At 42.1% G+C, this 23992-nt stretch overlaps 1 long non-coding RNA gene and 1 pseudogene across 1 annotated transcript; one reads left to right on the top strand and one right to left on the bottom strand.

Moving 5' to 3' along the window:
- Nucleotides 1–10903: 10903 nt before the first annotated feature.
- LOC133022228 (tripartite motif-containing protein 16-like) lies at nt 10904–12580 on the bottom strand (annotated as a pseudogene).
- A 1713-nt stretch (nt 12581–14293) lies between these two features.
- Nucleotides 14294–17874, top strand: LOC133021690 (uncharacterized). Its single transcript, XR_009682971.1, has 5 exons — nt 14294–14461; nt 15045–15144; nt 15752–15904; nt 16097–16169; nt 16478–17874. It is a non-coding gene; the product is annotated as an uncharacterized LOC133021690 (long non-coding RNA).
- Nucleotides 17875–23992: the final 6118 nt, after the last annotated feature.

Raw genomic sequence — 23992 nt, 5'->3', positions numbered from 1 at the left:
CCGGGACCAGGCGACCAATGAGAATCAGAGTTCAGACGACCGGGCGCTGCGATTGGTCCGTTCCTATCTGATGAGAAACTGCAGTGTTGGAAATGTTCTGTTTCTCAGGAGTCGTTGCTGTTGGTTATTCTGCAGCAGAGGAAGATAATGACTTACAGACGTGCACGCTGGGAGAGCACCAGCACTGTTAACCTTGAATATCAGCCACACACACACACACACACACGAACAGTGTCACACCGCGGTGAGGTTTGTCTTGTCTTGGGGTTTTTGTCTCGTAACTTCCTGTTTTATTTTGAAATCCTAACTCTCCTCTCGTTTCAGGTCACTTGCCCTTCCTCATGTGTCACCGGTCTGATTGTCTCTGATTGTTTCCACCTGTTCCCTTCACCCTCATGTGCTTATAGTCTGCGTCTCCCCTTTGTCTTGTGCCGAAGTGTTTCGTTCTTGTTTGTGCACCTAAGCCTTACCCACAGTCATTGTCGTTTTTGCCAAAGAGTTTCTTGCTACGCCACGTAAGTTGTTTTCTGTTTCCTCCTTGAGAGTGATAAAGTGATAAAGTTTTCCAGTTTAGCTTTGTTTTGTGTTGTTTGTAATCTGTTTTTCTTCCTCCCTTTTGGAGCGATTTATGTTAAGAGAGATTTAGTTAGTTTGTTGAGCCTCCTGTTTAGGTGAGCCTTTTCTTTTGCCCCATTTATTAGTAGTTTGGTTTTCCTCCTTCGGGAGCGCTTTTGATTTCTTGCTCTTGCCATTTGTTTGTCCTCCTTCGGGAGTGGTTTAGGTTTAAAAGCTTTTTCTTTTTCTAGTGTATGTTTTGTATTTATTAGGAAGTTCTTTTTTCCCAGTTATTGCTTGCCAAGTATTATATTATTATATAGATATAGTTAGTGAGATTTTCATAGCCTTCTTGTTTGTCACTCTGCATTGAGGTTCTGAAATCAATAAAGTGTGCTGGTACGTGATATTCTCTGCTTCTGAGTCCTCATTCCAGTCCAGGCCTGACAAACACACAGACACACATACACACACACAGCATATCCGAGCAGAGCTTCCACGCCAGGCGGAAGGAAATAGCAGATTCATCATAAAGCACAGATGAGGAAGATGATCGTGGAATCGGGCCACGCTGCCGAGTGAAGAGATCCAGAGCCGAGGATCAGATCCCGGCAGGACGGCAGATGTTTAGTGGGATTCCGAGCTGGATCCTTCTTGAGAGGCATCTTTAATAAGCCTGTAAATGTGTGAGGCCTCTAAGCTTGTTGGATTCCTGTAATTAAGAAGGAAACGTCCCATCTCCCTGAAGCTGATTCAATCATTCTGTTGCTGTTTGGATAAATCCCTGTAACAGCTTGTTTAACAGATTAAACAAATTACACTTTAACTTGTCTAATCCTGTTAGTCCTTGTTATTATCCCTGAGTCTCCCAATGTGTTTCATTAACTCTGATGATTCTATTAAAACCCAATAACATCCGGACGCAGCTTCATTAATGACTGAATACACAGATCTGCCTCTGAGGAGAATGGAGGATACAAGCATCAGCTAAATGAAATTAAATGTAAATCCTTATTGTGCAGTGTCTTTATCATCTTGTCTTTAGGTGTGTATTTTATATAATAATGTAAACACAACACTACACCATACTGCACAGTCCTCCCAGCTACACAACACTGGCCTCAGCTCCAAGTGAGTTTAATAACAACCAAACCACGACTGCTTCTGTTTGAGGGAGGATTTCGTTCTCCTCTGAGTGGGAGAGGACGAGGAGGAACATCTCTGCAGGTCACGGTCAGAAGCTCCTCCTCCATCTCCTCTGAGTGGGAGAGGACGAGGAGGAACATCTCTGCAGGTCACAGTCAGCACCTCCTCCTCCATCTCCTCTGAGTTGGAGAGGATGAGGAGGAACTTCAGGTCACGGTCAGCACCTCCTCCTCCATCTCCTCTGAGTTGGAGAGGACAAGGAGGAACATCTCTGCAGGTCACGGTCAGCACCTCCTCCTCCATCTCCTCTGAGTGGGAGAGGACGAGGAGGAACATCTCTGAAGGTCACGGTCAGAAGCTCCTCCTCCATCTCCTCTGAGTGGGAGAGGACGAGGAGGAACTTCAGGTCACGGTCAGAAGCTCCTCCTCCATCTCCTCTGAGTTGGAGAGGACAAGGAGGAACATCTCTGCAGGTCACGGTCAGCACCTCCTCCTCCATCTCCTCTGAGTTGGAGAGGATGAGGAGGAACTTCAGGTCACGGTCAGAAGCTCCTCCATCTCCTCTGAGTGGGAGAGGACGAGGAGGAACTTTAGGTCACGGTCAGAAGCTCCTCCTCCATCTCCTCTGAGTTGGAGAGGACGAGGAGGAACTTCTCTGCAGGTCACGGTCAGAACCTCCTCCTCCATCTCCTCTGAGTGGGAGAGGACGAGGAGGAACTTCAGGTCACAGTCAGAACCTCCTCCTCCATCTCCTCTGAGTGGGAGTGGACGAGGAGGAACTTCTCTGAAGGTCACGGTCAGAACCTCCTCCTCCATCTCCTCTGAGTGGGAGAGGATGAGGAGGAACTTCAGGTCACGGTCAGAAGCTCCTCCTCCATCTCCTCTGAGTTGGAGAGGATGAGGAGGAACTTCAGGTCACGGTCAGCACCTCCTCCTCCATCTCCTCTGAGTTGGAGAGGACGAGGAGGAACTTCTCTGAAGGTCACGGTCAGAACCTCCTCCTCCTCAGAGGAGAGAGGGCGGCGGCTCGGAGGCTCTTCAACAGGAACCAGAGAAACACTGAGTGAACGTCTCCTGTTGGAGCCGAGGTCAGAGGAACTCATCGACCTGAACATCATGTCCCTCATATGTGATTACTAAATTCATATATGACAATCTGCTCATAAACAGGTGAACTACGTTTCACCAGATGTGTTTCAGACCCGAGTTTTATTCTATATGAACATTGTCTTTAACTGGACATTTTGCAAAAACATTAAAGAAGGATTCAACAGGTGAAAGAGCAACAGGATCAGGAAGCTGTGATAAAGTATTTATTCTTCCCACAGAGAATCGTCTGCCATATTGCATCTGTAGATAAGTAACATGTTATATAAACTCAAGGAAATAGAATAATATAATAATAATAATAATAAAATTGCACCTGAGTGAATTAGTCGTGAAATGCAGAACTAAGAAGAGTTCTCATCCAGGTCATAAATCAAAGTTTAATCCACCTCCATGGGCGTAGAACTGGTTTTAAGTTTTCACTTCTAAAGTAAAGCTAAATTCCTCAGCTCTCAGAAGCCAGCGGCCGGTTCGCTGCAGCAGATCCGTCTCTGAAACTTTTATTATTCTGCATCAATATTTACAGCGATGCAAGTTTCTTATTTACACACCAGTAAATCCCACTTCCAGGTATGTGTGTTATTTCCATAAAGACCAGTGCAGGTAACATGAGGAAGGAACAGGACAGAGTGTTATTGCGGTGCCACCCTGATGTTTCCAGCCTGGGAGGGGAACACAGTACAGTGTGTGGGCAGGTCCATAGTGTTTGAACAGTGCATTCCACAGTCAGGCTTTAGAATAACATTCCCTTCATGCACTGCTACTGGTATAAATAACTCCAAGTGGCCGATGGGCTAATGATCCAGGCCTCTCATGCACATACTGCACCTGCACACTCACATGTAGAAGGCCACAGGCTTCAGTCCTTCACTGGAGCAATTGTGTTTATTTTGTCTGATGCAGCGTAAAGATCAGAACACACAGAGGAGGAGGAAGAGGAGGAGGAGGAGGAGGAGGAGGAGGAGGAGGAGGAGGAGGAGGAGGAGGAGGAGGAGGAGGAGGAGGAGGAGGAGGAGGAGGAGGAGGAGGAGAATTCTCCTGGTGGATTACTCTCTCAGTTTTATCAGCAGGAGCAAAGACTCAGTGAGAAACATAAGAGTTCACAGCTGGTTCACTCCCTATGTCGACAGAACCGGGAATTCTTTAGAGTTTAAAATGTAAACTCTGGATTCCAGAACAGAATCAGATATAAAGAAAAGGCCAACGATGAAAAAAGCAGATTTTCTACATAGAGATCTTCAGCTACATTTGTTGAAAGGAATCTGTATTTATAAGAAGAGCAAATGTCTGTATTTCCGGAGTAATCACAGGAGATTCATTTTATATTTAAAATTAGATATTTTACTTTGCACTTTCCGACAGCATTTGAAACCTGTGACAGTTTATATTGTTGATTTATGGACTTTATTTACAAGCAGTTGATTTATAAGTATAATCGATAAGATGCATTTCTATCTCAGAGGAGTTGTTCCCTGACTGAAAACATCCTTCCACCAAGTTACATGGAAATCTGTTCCAAAGCTTTTTGTGTAATGCTGCTCACAAACAAACAAACAAACAAACAAATAAACAACCAAAACCTCCTCGGCGGAGCTAATACATGTCTATAAATGAATAGACATTATTGTGCATTGTAAAATAAATCAGATAATTATATGTTTTAATAATAAGACATGTTTCCCCACCACTGAAAAGCAGTTGAACTCTCCTCCAGGTCCCTTTTGTGTAGAGAAACGTTTCCAGCAGAGCAGAGCAGCACGTGAGCTTCTCACAGGAAGCAGCAGCGTCAGTGAGTGAACTTCCTGTTTGCTGCTCGGTGACCTGAGGCCCGGAGTTTACTCTGGGAGGATTCAGTATGTGAATGTTTGCTCTGTCATGGATGAAGTCCATGTGGCCAGCAGTCCTGTGGCCAGCAGCTCTGACGAACTCCGGGCACCAGAACCTCTCTGAAGTCTGCAGGCGGCCGAGGAGACGCCTCCTCACACCGAGATCTTCAGAAAGATCAGACGCACGGGGAAAACTTCAAATGAGTAACATTCACACACACACACACACACACACACACACACAAACACAGACAGGCCGACAGACGCACCTGTGAAAACACACACTCCTGAGCTCACATGCTCGTGGTCTAAAGAGGTCGGGAGGCAGAACCTAGCGTCGAGCCAAGGACCACAGAGAATCCGGACCACAGGTCCTGTTAAAGGGATTTGTCGTGCCTCAGACTCCTGCAGCAATAAAAGAAACATCTTTCTTCTTTCAACAGCAACGATGAGTCGATGTCTCACAAAAATGTTCCACCGAATTAAATCAATTTGACTGTTTGACTGCCACAAAATAAAAATGATTAGGATCTTTAATCTGTGATGTTTCCAGACGAGAGGGAGAAATGGTTCAGGTGCAAGCGACTCGGATCCCAGATCTCCAGATCTCCTGAGCTTCTGGATAGATAGATAGATAGATAGATAGATAGATAGATAGATAGATAGATAGATAGATAGATAGATAGATAGATAGATAGATAGATAGATAGATAGATAGATAGATAGATAGATAGATAGATAGATAGATAGATAGATAGATAGATAGATAGATAGATAGATAGATAGATAGATAGATAGATAGATAGATAGATAGATAGATAGATAGATAGATAGATAGATAGATAGATAGATAGATAGATAGATAGATAGATAGATAGATAGATAGATAGATAGATAGATAGATAGATAGATAGATAGATAGATAGATAGATAGATAGATAGATAGATAGATAGATAGATAGATAGATAGATAGATAGATAGATAGATAGATAGATAGATAGATAGATAGATAGATAGATAGATAGATAGATAGATAGATAGATAGATAGATAGATAGATAGATAGATAGATAGATAGATAGATAGATAGATAGATAGATTACTTTATTCATCCCCGAAGGGAAATTAAGTCGTCATAGCAGCCGGTATATTTGAATACAATAAAATACAATACAATAGAATAAAATAAAAAATATTGAGGTGGAAAGAATAAAAAACAGGAGCACAAGATAAAATAAAATAAAATAGGTGCAGTGGCAAGATGATGGTAATAGTACTGATGATATGATGGTAATGTTATTGTTAGACAGTATATAAGAATAGTACAGTATATATAGTATATAATATAACATAATATATATTTATATATGATAGTAATTATACCAATATAATAGCAGTATATAGTAATAATGGCAGCAACAGTATATATAATAATAATAGTAAATATAATAATAATAAAATAACATGTACACATGTATAAATATGTGTATATAGATTATATATACAAAGAATATACAGAGAGTATGATATAATATGATATGATATATAGGAGAGGTATAAATATAAGTATTTGACTATACAATAGATAATATAATATACTATGAGTGTAAGAATATTTAGAAAGAGTTTGCAAAAGAAAATATTGTTGCATAAAATGATATATAATATCAATATGGTTTATATGAACACATATCACATATGATGTGAAGTAAGTGTATATGGAGCGGAGTGTTGTACAGGGTACACAGTGCAAGGAGACAGGTCTATTTAGTGCAGTTCTGTGATGGTGGCTCTGACAGAGGGGGAGGAGTTGTACAGTCTTATTGCAGTTGGGAGGAACGACTTCCTGTATCGTTCCTTAGAGCAGCGGGGGGGCTGAATGAGTCTATGGATCCTGGTCGTCCTCCACGTTTACTGTTAACGGTTGAAACTGGAGAAGGGAATGTTGTTTACTTCCTTTTCTTCCAAACAGAGGTGATAAAATGAGTTAGTTATTTAGATCAGAACCTGAGGGACCTTCACAGACTGATCTGGTTAGAGGAGCTCTCTGAACCATCTCACGTCGACTTCTTCATTGCTCAAGTCAGGAACCAGCAGGGATCCAGATCTTCTCATTGCTGTGCTGAGGGACATTTAATGATGTCACGCTTTCTGATTGTTTTGTGGGCGCGGTCGGGTTCAAGCCTTCAAGCCGTCACTCTGAGGACAAGTCGACTCTTCTTCTCGTCTCCCACAGCGACTGAGCCTCCTCATGTGGATCAGATTGTAAAAGATGTGCTGTGGTTACCTGGTGTTTGTGCTCTGTGAGACCTTGGGTTTTCTTCTCGTGGTTTCCTGGATGTTTTCACGTCATTCACGTCAAAATGATCAGAATATTTCATCTCTGACTTGGCTGTGGGGCAGAGGGTAGAGCGGGTTGTCCTCTAACATGAAGGTTCGATACCCTTCCACGAGCTGAAGCGTCCTTGGGCAAGATACTGAACTCAATGGGTCTAAAGATGTTAGTGATGGAATCAAACTCTTAGCATCTTTAGAAAACACTGATTTATTGGACCCCTTCGGTTTAAAACTCATATCTATGTTAATACAGAAGATTTTTAACATGTGTGGAAAAACTGATGTTTACATTTGTCTCAATGTCCCAGTGCTGAGTCCAGTTCATTGGAACCATAATTATTCAGATCCATGATTAACTGATTATAAGAGTTTCCAGGTTTTGATCAGTTGGACTCAGATGCGGCTCAGATGTATCAGGTTTTCTCAAAGCTCAGATCAGATATTATACAACTTTCAGAAATCAGGATAAAATAAACACAAGACCTGCCAAGACCCTGAGGTCCCCTCCCTCTCTATTGTATTTTAAAGCATGTTGTGAGAGGGGCTCCTCCAAGAATCACTTTGGATTCATACATGTAAACCACGAGCACCAGTCCAGGTTCCAGGGCGTCAACGCAACTCACATCTGAGGAATATAGGTCAAAGTTCCCTCTGCTGCCTCAGCTGGTCGCACCCGGAGCTCCAGGCTCTCAGATCGGTCAGATATTCCCTCTTTAAGTTTCCCCACTTGTGTGCTTGCTGCAGCAGGATGATAATACGGCCACAAAAGGGGGATTTGGTGCTGAAAGAATGAAATATGCTGAAATATGAAACACGTGGTCTGACATTGATCATTCACTGGAATCTGCAAAGAGTTAAAGACACAGTGCAGCTGCAGCCTGGATTTATTAACAGGCTCTAGAAGACGTCACGTGTCGGAACCTTTACGAGTGTGTACATGTGTGTTTATGTGAGAAATTATTATTATGCATGATTCCGTCCAATGTTTTTTTCATACAGCTCATTTCAATCATCACAGCAGATAAACAAGATGAAACCATCGATGGACACAACCTGTGATGATGAATTCCCAGTTTGTAAACACAACTGAAGTTTCCCTCACAAAAACAACAACATACACACAATGAAGTTTCCAGGGTTGTGTGTCTGACTCTGATACATCAGCTCATTGTGTAGTGGAGGTCGACAGTCTGTGTTGTACTGATGTGGACATTTGGCAGAGACAACAGCCTCAGCTTCAATGAGCCCAAAGACAGACCGACACAAACCACACAACTCTGTCACACAACTGCACAAACGACAGAGTGAGAGAATGTCTCACGCAGAAAGAAATGAATAAAAACACTTGGTTGTGTGCAACTTTATGGTGTTTATAGTGTCATCACTTCAACAACTCCAGTCACATAAGAAAAGTCTCTGGTTTGGTCGATAAGGAAAACGGACAAACGTTTCAGGGCCGTCTGTGAAACTGTAAATCAAAAATATGAAAACACACAACAAAAACCTGAAATACAATCTGCAGATCACATTTCTTTGTTCGGATTCTCCATATTTTCATTAGTGGACAAAATCAAGCCCACATGGATCCATGATGAATTACAGACACATCAACATTCTCAAACACAAAATCACACGAAAAGAAGAAGTTTCAGATCAAGTGAAGATGTGGCTGTTGACTAAAAACATAAAAGATGAACCAAAATGTGATTCACCACAATAAAAGGCTCAAAATTCTGTTTATTAAATCAGAATCGAGGAATGTAGCGTGTCAGTAGAAAACAGTCGGCTCTGGATCTCTTTCCAGGGACATCTGTCTCCGTCTCCAGGCCCGGTGCGGTCGGACGCCAGCTCCACAGCTGGTTTGGCAGCGCCGAGCTGTCGGGCCTGTGCGTCAGGGACGGACAGATTGAGGGGGGGCGGAGAAGGCGCTGGCTGAGTTTGATGCTTTCTGCTCCATAAATGTCACAGATGGCCCCGATCGCTTTCTGATACTGAAGCAAGAGGAGATAATCTCAGAATAGGTCTGAAAGCCTTTCATCGCTAACGAGGTCGGATCTGACCGACTTCAGATGAACTTTCACGATACCGACGTCAGGACAGTAAACGCTGACATCTGGGATGCAGCACACATTCTGTCCAGACCAGAAAGATGACGACACGTCTCCACTTCCTCCGACTATCCAGAAATTAAACCAAAACATTCTGTGTCTGAACGCTGCCGTCAGCACCAGAGAGAAGCTAGGTCTACCTTGTAGCACTGACGGGCCCGAGCACCCGCACGTTGAAGTCTGTTGCGGTCGGTGGAGAGAGCGATCGATGACCAAGCGCACGTCTCCACGTTGCATGCGTTTTGTGAACTGCGGCAAAGATAAACGCTTCACCTCCTGCGCCTGCTAATTGCTCATTACGGTCCACGCTATCAAATAGCACATCACACTGGGACGATTTTATGTAAATCGAATGATAGTTGTAAAAAAAAGCTTACTTCCTGTTGCCAGTAGGTGGCGCCATCACTATTATTACGTACAGACTAACATATCTGATCAAGTAGGCGCTGTGATGTAGCGTGAGCAATTTTGTGTAAATTGGTCAATGTTACCACAACTTAATTTTCACATTGATCAGTAGGTGGCGCTATGACCCAGAACTAATATTAATACATGGAGCTGTTCAGTTCACGATTGTGATCATAGGTCAGTAGTTCAGAGCCGGTTGGATAATGCAGAGTGGATATACAAAGTACTTCCTGTTTCATGGCGAATAAGTAGGTGGCGCTATGACACTGAGGAAATATTGACACATAGAGCTGCTCAGGCTTGGAGTCTGATCATGTGACAGAAGTTTGGTGGTGATAGGACAACGCACACTGGACTTAGGACAACCTCGTGTCCTTCGCCAAAGGAGACAATGTTGTCATTGATGTGCGGCGAAGGATGATCCGTCGCTGCACATCAATGTTTACACGCTTTGAGGAAATGTCACAATTCTGACCATGGTCCAATGAGTTGACTGAGCTGTTTTGCACCCAGGAGCAGTGCATCAAAGTATAAAACATGTCACTTCCTGTAGCCAGCAGGTGGCGCTGTGATTTTAAGTCAGGTTTTCTTTGTAGATGTCTTCAGGCCGGGACTCTTGTCTTACATGTCTAGTTTGGATCCGATTGGACCAAATTGGCAGAGATACAGATGTTCGTGTTTTGATGGCGTGTAATCAAACTTTGATGCCACGCCACGGTCACACCGTGTGATGAAATCAAATATGCGAGGTAGTTTGCATCTTCTTCTTGATGAGATGACATTCCCAGAAGTTGAAGTTGATCTGATGAAAGCCGTACGACAAGTTCTTAGAATGTGGAAAATGGCAAAAATAGCCATTAAAGCCAAAATGGCGGGCTTCCTGTTTGGTCTACTATATCTATCCAAGAGACTTATTTGTTTGTTAATGAAAGACACATGTCCCTATAGATTTTGTAGATGTTGGCCAATTGTAGTGCCGGGGCTGCCCTTTAGGGGGCACTAGTCAGTTATTTTGCCACGCCCATTCCTTAAAACCATATGAATGTCTGCAGGGAGGGGGGGGGGGGTTGAACCTCGAACACCAAAGTTACAGCGATTTTGCCCCGATAAAGCCTAAAATGGAAATGCAAGTCCTTCGAAATACAACGGGGCCTCCCACCGCTCGGTGCTCGGGTTCTAATGAGAAAACAACAGCAACATTAGTTCTTTTAAACACATTCATGTAATTATAGATTTCTGTCTTTACAAAGTGAGAACTAAATATGTGTGATAAAGGAAGGTCAGTGTTTGATTGACAGCTGATCTCTGTGCGGAGCAGAAATGTCACCACGACGAACTTTGATCAACAAACATGGAGACAAAAGAAGTTAAAGATTTACACACAGAATCTAAATCACTGCTTTTAATGACTCGAGTCTATTTGAGTTTACAGAACTCAGCTGTGTTTTCATAATAAACACTAACTCCAGCATAGAGAGGCTGAGTGAATGTGGTCTGGACTCTGTGGAGGAGAGTCATGGTGTCAGAGACGCTGTAGAAGGACAGAACACCTGCACTGTGATCCAGGTACACTCCTACTCTGGAGGACACAGGACCTGACACTGGAGTGTGGATGTTGTTGTAACAAAAGGTATAACTGTTTCCATAACAACCTAACATCCAAGATTTATCATTGTATCCAAATCTACATTCAAGTGAGTGTCCTTCTCTGCTGATATTCTTGTATGTGACTGCTACACTAACTCCTAGTCCCCCCCCCTCCACCTCCACCTCCACGTAACAACGTCCAGTCAGACTCTCTCTACTCAGGACCTGATCCCAATAAGTGAATCTGTCTGGGTGAGCAGAATAAGACTGATCTTCTCTCATACATGTTACTTTTCTGTTTCCCTCAGATAATAACAGAACTCTGTTTACTGTGTTTGGATCCAGAGTGATTTCCTGTGAATATCTTAAGAAGTCAGCTCTGGTCTCTGGCTCTGGTTTTCGCAGTAAAACATCCACTTGAGACACAATCTGTAAAATCTCTGTCTCTGTCTCACTCAGAATGTCCTGTAGTCGACCTCTGACCTGTGACACTGCTGCTGTCACGTCCTCAAAGTTCCTCAGAGGATGGATCCTGATGCTGGATGAGTGTGTAGATCCACTGAGTGGTGACAGTGAGGGGTAGTTGTGTAGAAGCTGGTTGTGATCCTCTGTGTCTGAGAGCTGCTTCAGTTCATGGTCTTTCCTCTTCAGCTCAGTGATCTCCTGCTCCAGTCTCTCCTGAAGCTCTCTGACTCGACTCACTTCAGTTTCCTGCTGGGATCTGATCTGCTGCTCCACATCAGAGCTTCTTTCCTCCAGCAGACGGATCATCACAGTGAAGATCTCCTCACTGTCCTCCACTGCTTTATCAGCAGAGCCATTGACGGCCTCCTCCTCCGGTTGAAGCAGCTTCACGTCTTTCTCTGTGTCCTGGACTCTCTGCTGGATTGTTTGTCTCCTCAGCCCGAGCTCTCTCTGCCTCTCAGTCCTTTCTGGTGCAGCTGACACTGTGTCGTGGTCTTTATGTTACTCCACAGAGCAGAGATCACAGATACACTGCTGATCAGTGCGGCAGAACATCTTCATCACCTCGTCGTGACGAGAGCAGATGTTCTCCTGGAGCTTCTCCGAGGGTTCCACCAGTTTGTGCTTCTTAAATGCAGCTGACTGAAGATGAGGCTGGAGGTGTTTTTCACAATAAGAGGCCAAACGAACCAAATAGGACTTGAGAGATTTCCGTTTTCTTCCAGTGGAGACATCACAGGCCACATCTTCAGGTCCAGCATAGCAGTGATCAGCAGGAGCAGCTTGGAGTCCAGTCTTCTTCAGCTCCTCCAGTGATTCAGCTAACATGGTGTTTGTCTCCAGGACAGGCCTCGGTGTGAAGGTCTGTCTACACTGAGGACAGCTGTAGCTTCCTCTCTCCTCCTCTTTGTCCCAGTGGGTGTTAATACAGCTCTTACAGTAGCTGTGTCCACAGACAGTAGTCACCGGATCCTTCAGTAGATCCACACAGATCCAACAGGAGAACCTTTCTCTGTCCAGGTGATTTTCTTGCTGCTCCATTTCAGCTGCTGCCAGAGACTGTAGAACAGATTCACTTCCTCTGAACAGAAACAGATCTCCTCCCTCTCTCCTTCACTTCCTCTTTTTCCCACTTTTTAACACACTATTGAAAAGAGCAACAGTAGGTGGTGCTATCGCTATCACTTTACAAGACTAATAGATCTGTTCAGATCAAAAACACTCTTCTCTCTCTTCAGATCTTATAAATCTTTCACCTTTACATCTAAGACATCAAAGATTCTAACATCACTGACACTGTGACATTAAAGCAAACTGACAACAAAGAATTATTGGCTTAATGAATCCTTGGAAGTGTTCTTTTATATGTACAGCTCATTTGAGCTGTATATTGTTAAGCAGCCAAGAGCAGTTCATCAAAGTTTAAAACATGTCACTTCCTGTAGCCAGCAGGTGGCGCTGTAATGATGAGTCAATATTGATATGGATCTGATCAGGGCGGGACTGTGAATGTGTGAATGACGTTTGAGGCTGAAAGAACAATGCACAGAGGAGTTATAAATCCCTTTTTTTGGGCAAATCATCCAAATGTCACGCCACGCCACGGTCACACCGTGTGATGAAATCATACCGAGGTAGTTTATATCTTCATCTTGTTGAGATGACATTCACAGAAGTTGAAGTTGATCTAATGAAAGCCCAAGGACAAGTTCATCAGACTTATTTGTTTGTCATGAATAGACAATTGTCCCTATCGATTTCGGACCAAATATGTCTGAGATACAGAACATCGTGTTTTGATAGCGTGTAATCAAACTTTTACGCCATGTCACGATCACACCGTCTGATGAAAACTTGAACTTTGAGGTAGCTTATATCTCCATCTTGTTGTGAGGACACTCATGTCCATATGAAGTTGATCTGATGAAAACCCTGGGACAATACGGCCATGGCAATATGGCCACTAAATCCAAAATGGCGGGCTTCCTGCTAGGTTTTTCCCATTGCACCTCTAGACCTTTTTTTTTGTCTAGTCATGATACACCTGGGCTACGATTTTTGTGAAGATCGGTGAGAGCTATCTGAGGGGCTTTTCCTTAGATGGCGCTGTTGAGCCATTTTGCCACGCCCATTTCAAATTACTCCAGAATACAATTAGTTTTTGGGGTTTTGAATTACCTGCAAACTTTGGTAAGAATTTGAGCGTCTAGGCCTGAAAAAGCCAAAAAGGGAGAAAAACAAATCCTTCGAAATACAACAGGGCCTCCCACCGTCGGTGCTAGGGCTCGAATTAGGAGAGAGAGTCTGTACGTTCACTATTTGGGCTGTTTGTACCCGTACTCGACTAATCACGAGTCAGTGTCATCTGTCAATCATCAGTCATCATCGAAATAACTCATCTGCTAACATGCAGCCAGCGGCCACCAGGGGGTGATCAAGATGTTTTGGCTTCACTTTTGGGAGCCCTCATGTTGTCCATCTTTATAAAAACAGTCCAGACATTCATGTTCCCCTCAGGATGAACCATAACTCAGGAGATCTCTCAACTTTTACTGTCATAAGGTCAACAATCTTAGCTTCTTGGCTTGGGGTAGGCCTCTACACTCTTAACCCGGATTTTATTTGAACTAAATTTGTTTAGTGGTCATAACTTATAATGTCTAGTTTCGTGAAAACAGTATGTCATTACTTAATCAAATGAGTTGTTTGCACTACTCACCTGAAACACACAACGTTACTAATGATGTTAAGCAGAGCTGACTTAGAATGTTGCTTTTCTGTAAGAAAGGGGAGGGGCCTATTTGAATTTCTGCTCGGTGGCATGTTGGGACATGCCTGCAGGGCCCGGTGTGAGGAGTCTGGCTGCTGCTGCTGCTTCACGAGTGATATTCGACGGTGTCAAAGCCTAAACCAAGTGGAACGGTAAATATAATTTTCAGTAGCTTTCTTGGATATGTTACTACAAAAGAAAAACGGTCCAGTGACCATACAAGCTAAAGTTAACTTCAATGTGATTTTCTGTCGGCTCATAAGATAGCCACAAAGCTTCAGCATTCATTTGAAAACCTTTTTTTTTCTTCTTTTGTATTAAGCAGCGTTTATTAATCCTACACCAAGTGGAATGGCGAGTGTTTAATTGAACAATCTGTGGATATCTCTGGGAACAGTGACCTAAAGGCTTTGTGTTAGTGAGGGGCATTATGATTGCACGTGCTTGTGGCTAACGCTAGCTATTTTCTGTTCATAACCATATCTATTCAAAATGCGTTTATGTTACTGCAACTAAGATGTTAGGCTGACGTTTTTTAATTTTCTCTTTGTTGTGAAAATGCAGTGGAACTGTAAGTACTGTGATTTTATATCTGAGAAAAGGGGTCACCTTTTAAAACATGGGAGCTACACCAGAACTGTAGCATTCCCTTGCTTACACAAATAATGTTTGTACTAATTGAATTCCATAAATGCTCTTAAGGTATACTTATCTAAGATTCACCCAAATGCACAGGAGGCACACATGTGTGAAACTGCCCAACTGACCTTTCGACTCTGAACCTGCCATAAGCACGATAATGGAACGCTGGCCTGCTCTATTCACAGAAGACCAGGTATGTTCACCCATTATCTTCTCACCACTACATCGAATGGAGGGGTGGGTGAAGTGTTTGAGTCTACAAAATACTAAAAAGCAACCAAAACCAATACAAGTGAAGTAACTTGTGACCACTTCTTCAGAAGTAATAAAACGGCAGAAAAAACATAACATGCCTCCATTCTGCTTCCATCAGTGGTGTCATCTGAGTGTCACCAAGCCCTGACATTCATATTCGTCTCGAAATGGCATCATTTACACCAAGTTTTTAGCCTAAATGTCCTCTGATATCCTCCTCTGGAGTCTGTTCACCCTAGCACACTCCACACAAGCTCTCACCCTAGGCTGCGCAGTAACATAGCTTCTTCAGGTAGTGGACATTTAGGGCAAAAACTTGGTGTAAATTACGCCGTTTCGAGTTGAATTTGAATGTGACAGTGGGAGTGGGCTTGGTGACACTCAGATGACTCCACACGAGCAGTATGGAGGCATGTTATGTTTTTCTGTTTAATTACATCTGAAGAAGTGGTCACAAGTTACTTCACTTGCATTGTTTTTGTCGGAAAGCTTGTAAAAACTTTAAATGATACATTTTTTTATTAATGTAACTTTGTATTTTTCAGATCTACATGAAGTACAGTAGGATTGTGGGCAAGAACCTCAAAAAAGAATTCTTTGAGGGCATCGATCGGCACAGTCCTTGTCTCGTTGAAATATTTTGATGTAAGAGAGGGATCATTGGGCAGCAGTTGACTCAGCTATCACAAGAGACCAAGGTTGGTCCATACCCATCCTGTATTTGCATTGTTTTCACAGCTTATGTAATTTTCCAAAAAAGTTGTACTTTATTAATTGTGGAGTACAATCCAAATTGTGCTTGGTTATTTGGGCACTCCCATACAAACCATTAATTTCCTGTCATTGTATCCACAGTATCTAACTCTTGTTGTCATATTACTCTCCAAAAGACTACAGATCCAACAGATATTCGTACAATGATGCTCAGAGGCCTTCTCCAATGACTTTTTCAAAGCTTGCTTTGTAAGTAACCTCTTTCTTTATCAAAGAGTATATAACATTGTGAATGTGTCATGTTGATCTTTTATCAATTATTTGTTAAAGGGACTCATTATCTACTCACCACTATACCGTAGGGGTGGGTGAAGTATTTGAGCCCAAAAAACTGCTTTTTTTTTGTGATGTGTTTGTTAATTTACTCCTTTAATCATGACCAATTCAGCCCTCCCTCATGTTTCGCAATATCCCATGACTAGGCTACATTGCTAAACGTTACTAATGCTTATTTAATGACAGAGATGTCTTTGTGCTCTTATGTTTGTCTCCTTAAGGACTCAGATGATGATGATTCCTACCAACACATCGACATTAGGATCCTTCTTGTTGAGCAGTCAACAAGAAGATGCTGCATCTCTATCCAGCATCTTTGAAGATAATCATTGAGGAAAAAGTGGTGATGGTTAACATTGAAGACCTGCTGAGGGCTGTTTGTCTTCTATTTGGACTTGCATACGCACTTCACCTCAACTACCCCAAGTCGATGAAGCACAGATTCCAGTTCATTCAACAGGTACTTCTATCGTTGGGCCAGAGTGCGCTAAAACCAAGGTTGCAAACACTGAAAAATGTAATGATCTTAAGTGAAGGTCAATGTGGTTTTAGGTCAGTTAATACAAGATGGTTTAAAAAAGGCCATGCACCCACAAAAACTCAAAATCCACAATTTGCTTTGCCCTTTCTACATGACTGTATCTGTAAAAATAATTCTGTGGGTATATTTCTGACTATTTTTCTTACGAACACAAATTAATTTGTTAACACTCGATGTATAACATGTATACATGTATATAAAGTTTTGGTCTCATATGGACAAATCCACAAGCTTGGTGTCTGGCTACACGGGAATAGCACATAACAAAACGTGTTTTGTTTATTTGTATTATGCAAGAGTTTATCTAAGTTTAATGAAAGACAGGAATTTCCAGCCATGTGTGTTCCATGGTACAATATGTGTTGTGGTGCATGCTCAGGACTGAATATTGTGTTCACCAGATTTGAAAATTGACACGGTTTATCTGTCCTTCTCCAGTCAGTTTAAGTTTTAGAGGCTTGTAGCCAGTTTATATGTCCAGTTTTTTATACATACATCAGATATTGTTATATGCTGTGTGTTATAATCCCTTTCCAAACTAATTTTTATTTAGTTTATTCAAGCTATTTGAGTGATCGTCATGGGTGGTTTATTTGCCTTAGTTTCTAACAGTACTACTAGCAACAGTGGAAGAGGCCGATTACGTTTTATTTGTGGTTGTTCTAAAAGGTAGACAAAAGTCAAAAATGTCAACACTGAATCAGTGTTTATTACTTTGTATTATGTAAAAACTGATATAAGTAAAAAAAAAATGAGAGGGGAAAGGAATTTTCAGCCACTTGTATTGTACAGTGCAAGATATAGAGGCGTATGTTTGACTGCATTTTCTACTCAGTTGATTTTATGCAATCTCTTAAACAGTGTTAAATTGTTGTTTCCAGTTTAAATTCACTGATGTATGGGTCATAATGTTTACAAGGATTTAGCAGATATTGTTATACAGTACGTCTGTGTTCCTTCACCAAACAAAGTGTTACAGGCAGGTTTTTTTGTGTCTGTTTATACTTGTCTTAAAAGTATTACTGTTATATAACATTTTAAATGTTTTTTCAAGAATAAAATACATTGGAGCATTTATATGTATTGTTTAATGTCTTACTTTTCATTTGATTTTGTTTAAACAATGCATTTTGCAAACTCAAAATATGATTACACTAAACTTAAAGACATCTCTTACATTAACAAATGATTTTAAGTAGAGTTAAATAATGTTGTAGTTGTTATTACTTAAACATGTTAGTTTGTTTAACGTAAAATTATAATTTCAATTCACTTAGACTTTCTAGTAGAATTAATTTATGTTAACTAATGAGTTTGAGTTCAGATTACTAATGTAAACTCAAATATGTGGACTAAATCAACTAAGGTTTTTATGTTAATACAACTTAACTTGTTTAGTTTTTACCTTATGTAAAAACTTAAACGGTTTAAGGCAACGGGTTTCCTCACCTTTTTCAAGTAATGTCAACTTATTCGGGTTAAGAGTGTAGGGGGCGCTGTGGCAATGACAGACATTCCATTCTCCCTCCTAAGTTTGTGTCCCATCAAAACAACTTTGAAGACGTTATTTTAGAAACTACCTGGAGTTGTTTTTTACTCACTGCCGACGCTGCAACTTTTAGAATTTGTTTTTCTATTTGAGGTTTTGCAGCCGTCAGGTCTTTGGAGACCACGAGCTAAATACGTCCGCCCAGGATCAACAGAACTGGACTTTGTGTAAAACCTACAACAACAAACCTGGACAAGGTGTTCACCATATTCACACAGTTACTGACTCTGTACTAACAGAGCCACAGCTAAACCTAGACCGTGATAATCTATTTCTCTCTATTGTGACTTCAAACCGGCCTCGGTCCAAAAGAAGCTCAGTACTTTTCCTGAAAGTTCTCCTGGTTTGGAACGAGCAGAGAGAAGTGTGAGTCCTGTTTGTGTGGTGAGCAGAATCTGTGAAGGTCCAGGGACGGAGCTGGTGCTTCTTCACCGTGGAGCCTCGTCCTCGTCTCTGCTTCACGTTAGAGACGTTATCCTGAGCTTGATGTGAGAAACAGGTTTCCTGCTTCCCGATGATTCAGACATCCTGGTAACCACCTGAGGAATCCCAGCCTCGGCCCCGTGAGACCGACCTTTGACCCCCATCCCCCCCCCCCAGTGTTTCCACTGATGTCACCGCACGTACAGGACTCTCAGACACTCTATGACATCATCCTGGAGCTATGGAACCCTGCAGTGCATTGTGGGTCAGGAGGCACAGAGCTGATGTCACTGGCCAAGTCGTTTTTCCGAGAGAGACGAGGAAATTCTGCTTCACTCGTCAGACGTCACAACGATTCCTTTAACAGGTCACAGCAAATATTTAAGTGCAGTTTAACAGATGTTCTGCATTAAATGTGACTGTTGCAGTATTCTGCATATTTCAGAAATAACATGATATGATAAGAATATTTCCCACTTGTATGTTTACCTTGGAATGCACATTGTACCCCCAGGAGTCTGAGTATAATAACTCATGCTCATGTGTGTGTATGTTGGTGCTTTACTGTGTTTTCAGTGCATCCACACAACACATGCTCGTTTGTTTTATTTCCCTTCACCTTGAATCCATCCTGATCTCCGCGGCTCGCCGGTGAATTCCTGTGGTGATTGTGTCCGTGAAAAGAAAAACAGTTTTCAAACACCCGGCGCAGCGAGTCTCTGCCGAGGCTGAAGCTCTGACAACCGGAGTTCAGGTGTGTGGGTGTTATTCCGGCTCAACTATTTTGAGAAACCAGCAGCCGGGCAGGTATTCTGACAACTGTGAAAGGCTTTCATTATGTGTCACTGAGCTGCAGAGACGCCATTAAAGGCTCCGGCAATTTGTGAAGTTTGATAATTTGCATCAAGTTTGGTGAGAATAACAATATTCATGTAATTTCTGAGTATTCAGTGAACTTTTTTAGTTTTTATCACAACTTGTGAAAATAGCCTTTTAAAAGCTTCCATCAGCGCTGACATGTTGAGCAGTTGTTATTTTCATTATCTATTAATCTGACAATTACTTGGATGATGAGATGTAGCTTGTGTTTCTGAATAATAACCTGAAGGTATTCAAACACCAAATCATCATAACACTTGGTTTCTATGACACATTTATACGCACTGTTGTGAATTTGTATAAATAAATAAATTCAGACTGTTTTAATAACTGTTTTACAAGGTACTCATTAAAATCCCAACTACACAGCCCAACGTGCGTGTGTGTGTGTGTGTGTGTGTGTGTGTGTGTGTGTGTGTGCAGAGATAAAGGTAAAAGATGCAACAGCACCACCCACCGGCCACACTAAGCCAACACACCCGGCTCCTTCCGGGTCTGGACTCACTTCTATTAAAGTTTAAAGAAAAGTCCTCACGTCCACGTGTGACGTTCTGAGAGAAGTCTGCCCCCTCCTGGAGAACCCGAGAACACACTCCTGTGGTGAGGCCTCCTTTAGTAACCTGCAGACCAGACACTAGAGGGCGCTGCTGGTCCAGGAATGAGTCCTTGACCTGGTGTGACCCAGGAGGAGCAGGAGGACCTCCCTGGATCCTGACCTTCAGAGGTAATGAAAGGTCATCTTCTGACACTGCGAGGTCACGTGACTGGGTTTGCTTGGTGCTGATTGGCTCGGTGAAGGCGTTTGGAAGCATCTCATTCTTCGGGCCTCCACTGATGACCTGCTCCATGTTCTCCTCTGCAGACCTGCAGGTTCCTGGGCTGTGTCCCTGTGGAGGAACCGGATCTGTGAAGATCTGTTGATCACTTCAGATTGAACGTCCTCGTCTGAGCGTCTCAAAGTGGAACGGCTTTGTACCAATACATCTATTTAATTTTTGTATTTAAAAATACCACACAAAGGTTCTGTGATGGTTTTTCTCAACCTGCCGCAGCATGAAGATAATTTAAAAATATTTCCTCCTCAGTTTCTAAGCTGATAAAATGAACATTTAAATTAAACTTACATGTTTTCCTGTTGGATTTATCTTTCTAACATGGGTACGTGACCCGTGGGCCGGGGGTCTCCAGGTTCCCGGGTGGTCTTCACCTCTCTGACCATCTATCACACAGCTCAGCAGCATTAAACGGATCCGGCTGCTTCTTATCTCTGAGTCTGTGAAGCTGCTGTGACGGGATGGATTGTGATCGATTGCTCGACCGCGTGTTTCCACCTGATCCCTCTGGAATGTGAAGCGCTTGTAAAACCACGGACACGCTTCAGCTCTTCAGTCTGTGTCGGTTCTGGTGTCTCACAGGATCGGGGGGGGGGGGGAAAGTGACGTCTGAAAATGAAGGAATAAGATCACTCGTCTTGTCTGTTTAAGATTTATTTGTTTCCTCACAAGGCGCCGGCTGCTTCCTGAGCCCACGATAGAGGAGTGGATAGATATAGCAAATGACATTTATGTTATGGAAAGGATAACTTTCTCCCTTCGTCTTCGCAACCGCTCTCCCCCTCAGCCACAGCTGCAGCTGAGAATGGCGCTGTGGCGTGAGGCGTCTCAGAGACATGTGTCAATCAAACTATCAATGGACTCCACAGCAGCACAGGTGTTTTACAGGTGACCTGCAGGGCGTGGCCGGGCACGCTGGTTAATGTCGACGCACCTGAGAGCCGGGGATTATTCCCCAGATTATTCCCCAGATTTATAGAATATGTAATAGAGTGGAGAGGCCGTCTCTTCACTCAGAGAACCAACACGACAAAATAACCAAGAGTTCAGTTTATTTTATGTTTCTGTACCTCATGTGTTTTCTAATGAGCTGTGAAATATTATTGTTAAATATATTTTTAGTGTATTTATTACCAAAGCAATCTAACATTATCATTTTAATGATTAAATAAATAGCCTAAAAAGCCTGCCCCTTGCAGATATGATGATGAATGCTGCCGTGTGAATTGATTTGTCCACTATGGACCTGATGTCAAAGTTCACCAAGAAGGAAAATGTCCATTAAAAGTTATAATTCACTGGTCATGTTTGGAGATATGAGGACTTTGGTAACACAGCTGGTCACTATTTCAATACATATATTTAATGAAGCTACTAATGTGTGCTGCTCAAGGTATTTTATATCAAAAAGAAAATAGAAGAACACATAAGTCACTTTTTTATGTCGCATATACATATATTTATTGATGCATTTATACATTTACACATTTTTGTCTATCTACTTAATCTTACCAATCTATTTTCTATAAGACAGGAGTTTCCATAAACCCAACACCAGTGAATTATTAATGTTTTCTTGCAATTTTGCTTTTAAATCTGACAACACAAACAGCTGAGAGCTAAGAGCTGAGATCTCGTTCACCAGGAGGATTATCAGAACCAGAATCAGAACCAGAATCAGAACCAGAATCAGAACCAGAATCAGAATCAGAACCAGAATCAGAATCAGAGCCAGAATCAGAATCAGAATCAGAATCAGAAGGTATTTATTGCCAAGTAGGTTTACACCTACCTGGAATTTGCTCTGGTTATTGGTGCATACAATGAACATAGAAACATAAAAACACAATAAATACACCACACATAAGAAAAAAAACAATAAAAAGAGATTATTATTTACTCACTATTTACTTCTTATTTACTCACATTTTCAAAAATTTATACAAAGTAACATTTATTTAGACATAAACATATCTATATAAAATATATAAAAGATAAAAGATATAAAAAGTGAAGTAAAAAGTGAAATGCAAATTGCAAAACAGTAACAAAAAGATACAGAAGGAGTCTGAAACCAGGCGGAGTCTAAATGATCCAAAGTGTCTGTTTGTGTTGAAGAATCATCACAGAGCAGATTCATGAAGTGATAACACACAAGTACATCACAAGACATTTCTAGTTTCTCTCACTTTTAAGAAACAATAGTCAAAACAAACATCATCCAAATATTCATTAATGCATTAACGTTATTAGAATCACTATTGAGACAATTACTGTTTTTCTGATGTCAGGATGTGTTCTCTCTCTCTCTCTCTCACTCAAGGAAGCACCAGCCGCGCTGTTCCATGCTGTAGCAGACAAAAGGTTTTCTTTCTTCACAGGAAATTAATTTCCATGTTCCTCCCTCGTTCAAATCTGCAACACCACATCCGACTTTCATCGAGCCAAGTGGGTTGAAACCAGGGGACCAGGAGCTGAAAGAGAAGTGACTCCCGTCGGACCAGTAAATCTGAGGATCTCTGTACAAACCGATCCATGCCCATGCCCAACGTCCACCTGCGGTATCAACATAGGATATCAAGCTCTTTATCTCTTCGTTGTCAGTGTCGTTCCTCACAGTGGCCAGATCTGTGAAGTGTTCTCTGCAGTGCTTCTGAGCCTCAGACCAATTCTTTGCTGTATTCACTCGCACAAACTCGATTCCTCCTGCAGCTGAGTCTGAGAACAAAAGAGGGATTGTTGAGATCACACACTGGATTTCAAAATCAGATCTTAAACATGATGTTGTATCGTAAAGATCAATATAAAGCACAACATTACCTCTGTAGCAGACAAATGGATGCTGTTTGTGGCAGCAATAATCAAACCATTTTCCATTTTCTCTTTTCACATTCACACAGAGCTGATTGGCTTCATTATAGTCTGGTTGGTTACCACCCCAGTTCCTATATTCAGCTCCTCTCTGGTGGAACCCATCTGACCACTTCCAGTCCACATGACTGTACAGGCCGATCCAAACCTGAGACCTGTGACCAGCAGCAGAAACTGTGTGGTTCAGTTCCTCCATTTCATCAGCGTTTCCCACAGTGGCCAGGTCGGTGTACTTCTCTCTGCAGTAGCTCTGAGCTTCAGTCCAAGTCTTTGCTTCAGACACAAAGTGGTACTGGTGGAGGAGGCAGGTGGAGAAGGTGAGGCACCCTGAGGAGGAAACCAGTTATTGTTGTTATATATGAGGACTCAAATTAATCTCTATATTCATATTTCCTGTTAGACATCATACAAACAGTTAAATTCACTGACCTGAGAGACACAAGACACCAAAGAGGATCCGGTCCATCCTGATGCTGCTCGGTGGACTGTCTGTCCCAGTGTCCTCCACCAACACCTAACTGATCCAGCTCTAGTGCAGCTTTAGGGAAATGTAACTCCATTTCCTCCTCTGCTACAGACAAGAGTGTTCTGTTGAACTCTTTATGCAAAAAGGCAAAGATGCAAACAACAATTTTTTCTC

This window comes from Limanda limanda, chromosome 16 (genome assembly GCF_963576545.1).
Source record: "Limanda limanda chromosome 16, fLimLim1.1, whole genome shotgun sequence".
In the NCBI taxonomy this organism is placed as follows: Eukaryota; Metazoa; Chordata; class Actinopteri; order Pleuronectiformes; family Pleuronectidae; genus Limanda; species Limanda limanda.
This window is presented reverse-complemented; position numbering and strand designations above follow the sequence as displayed.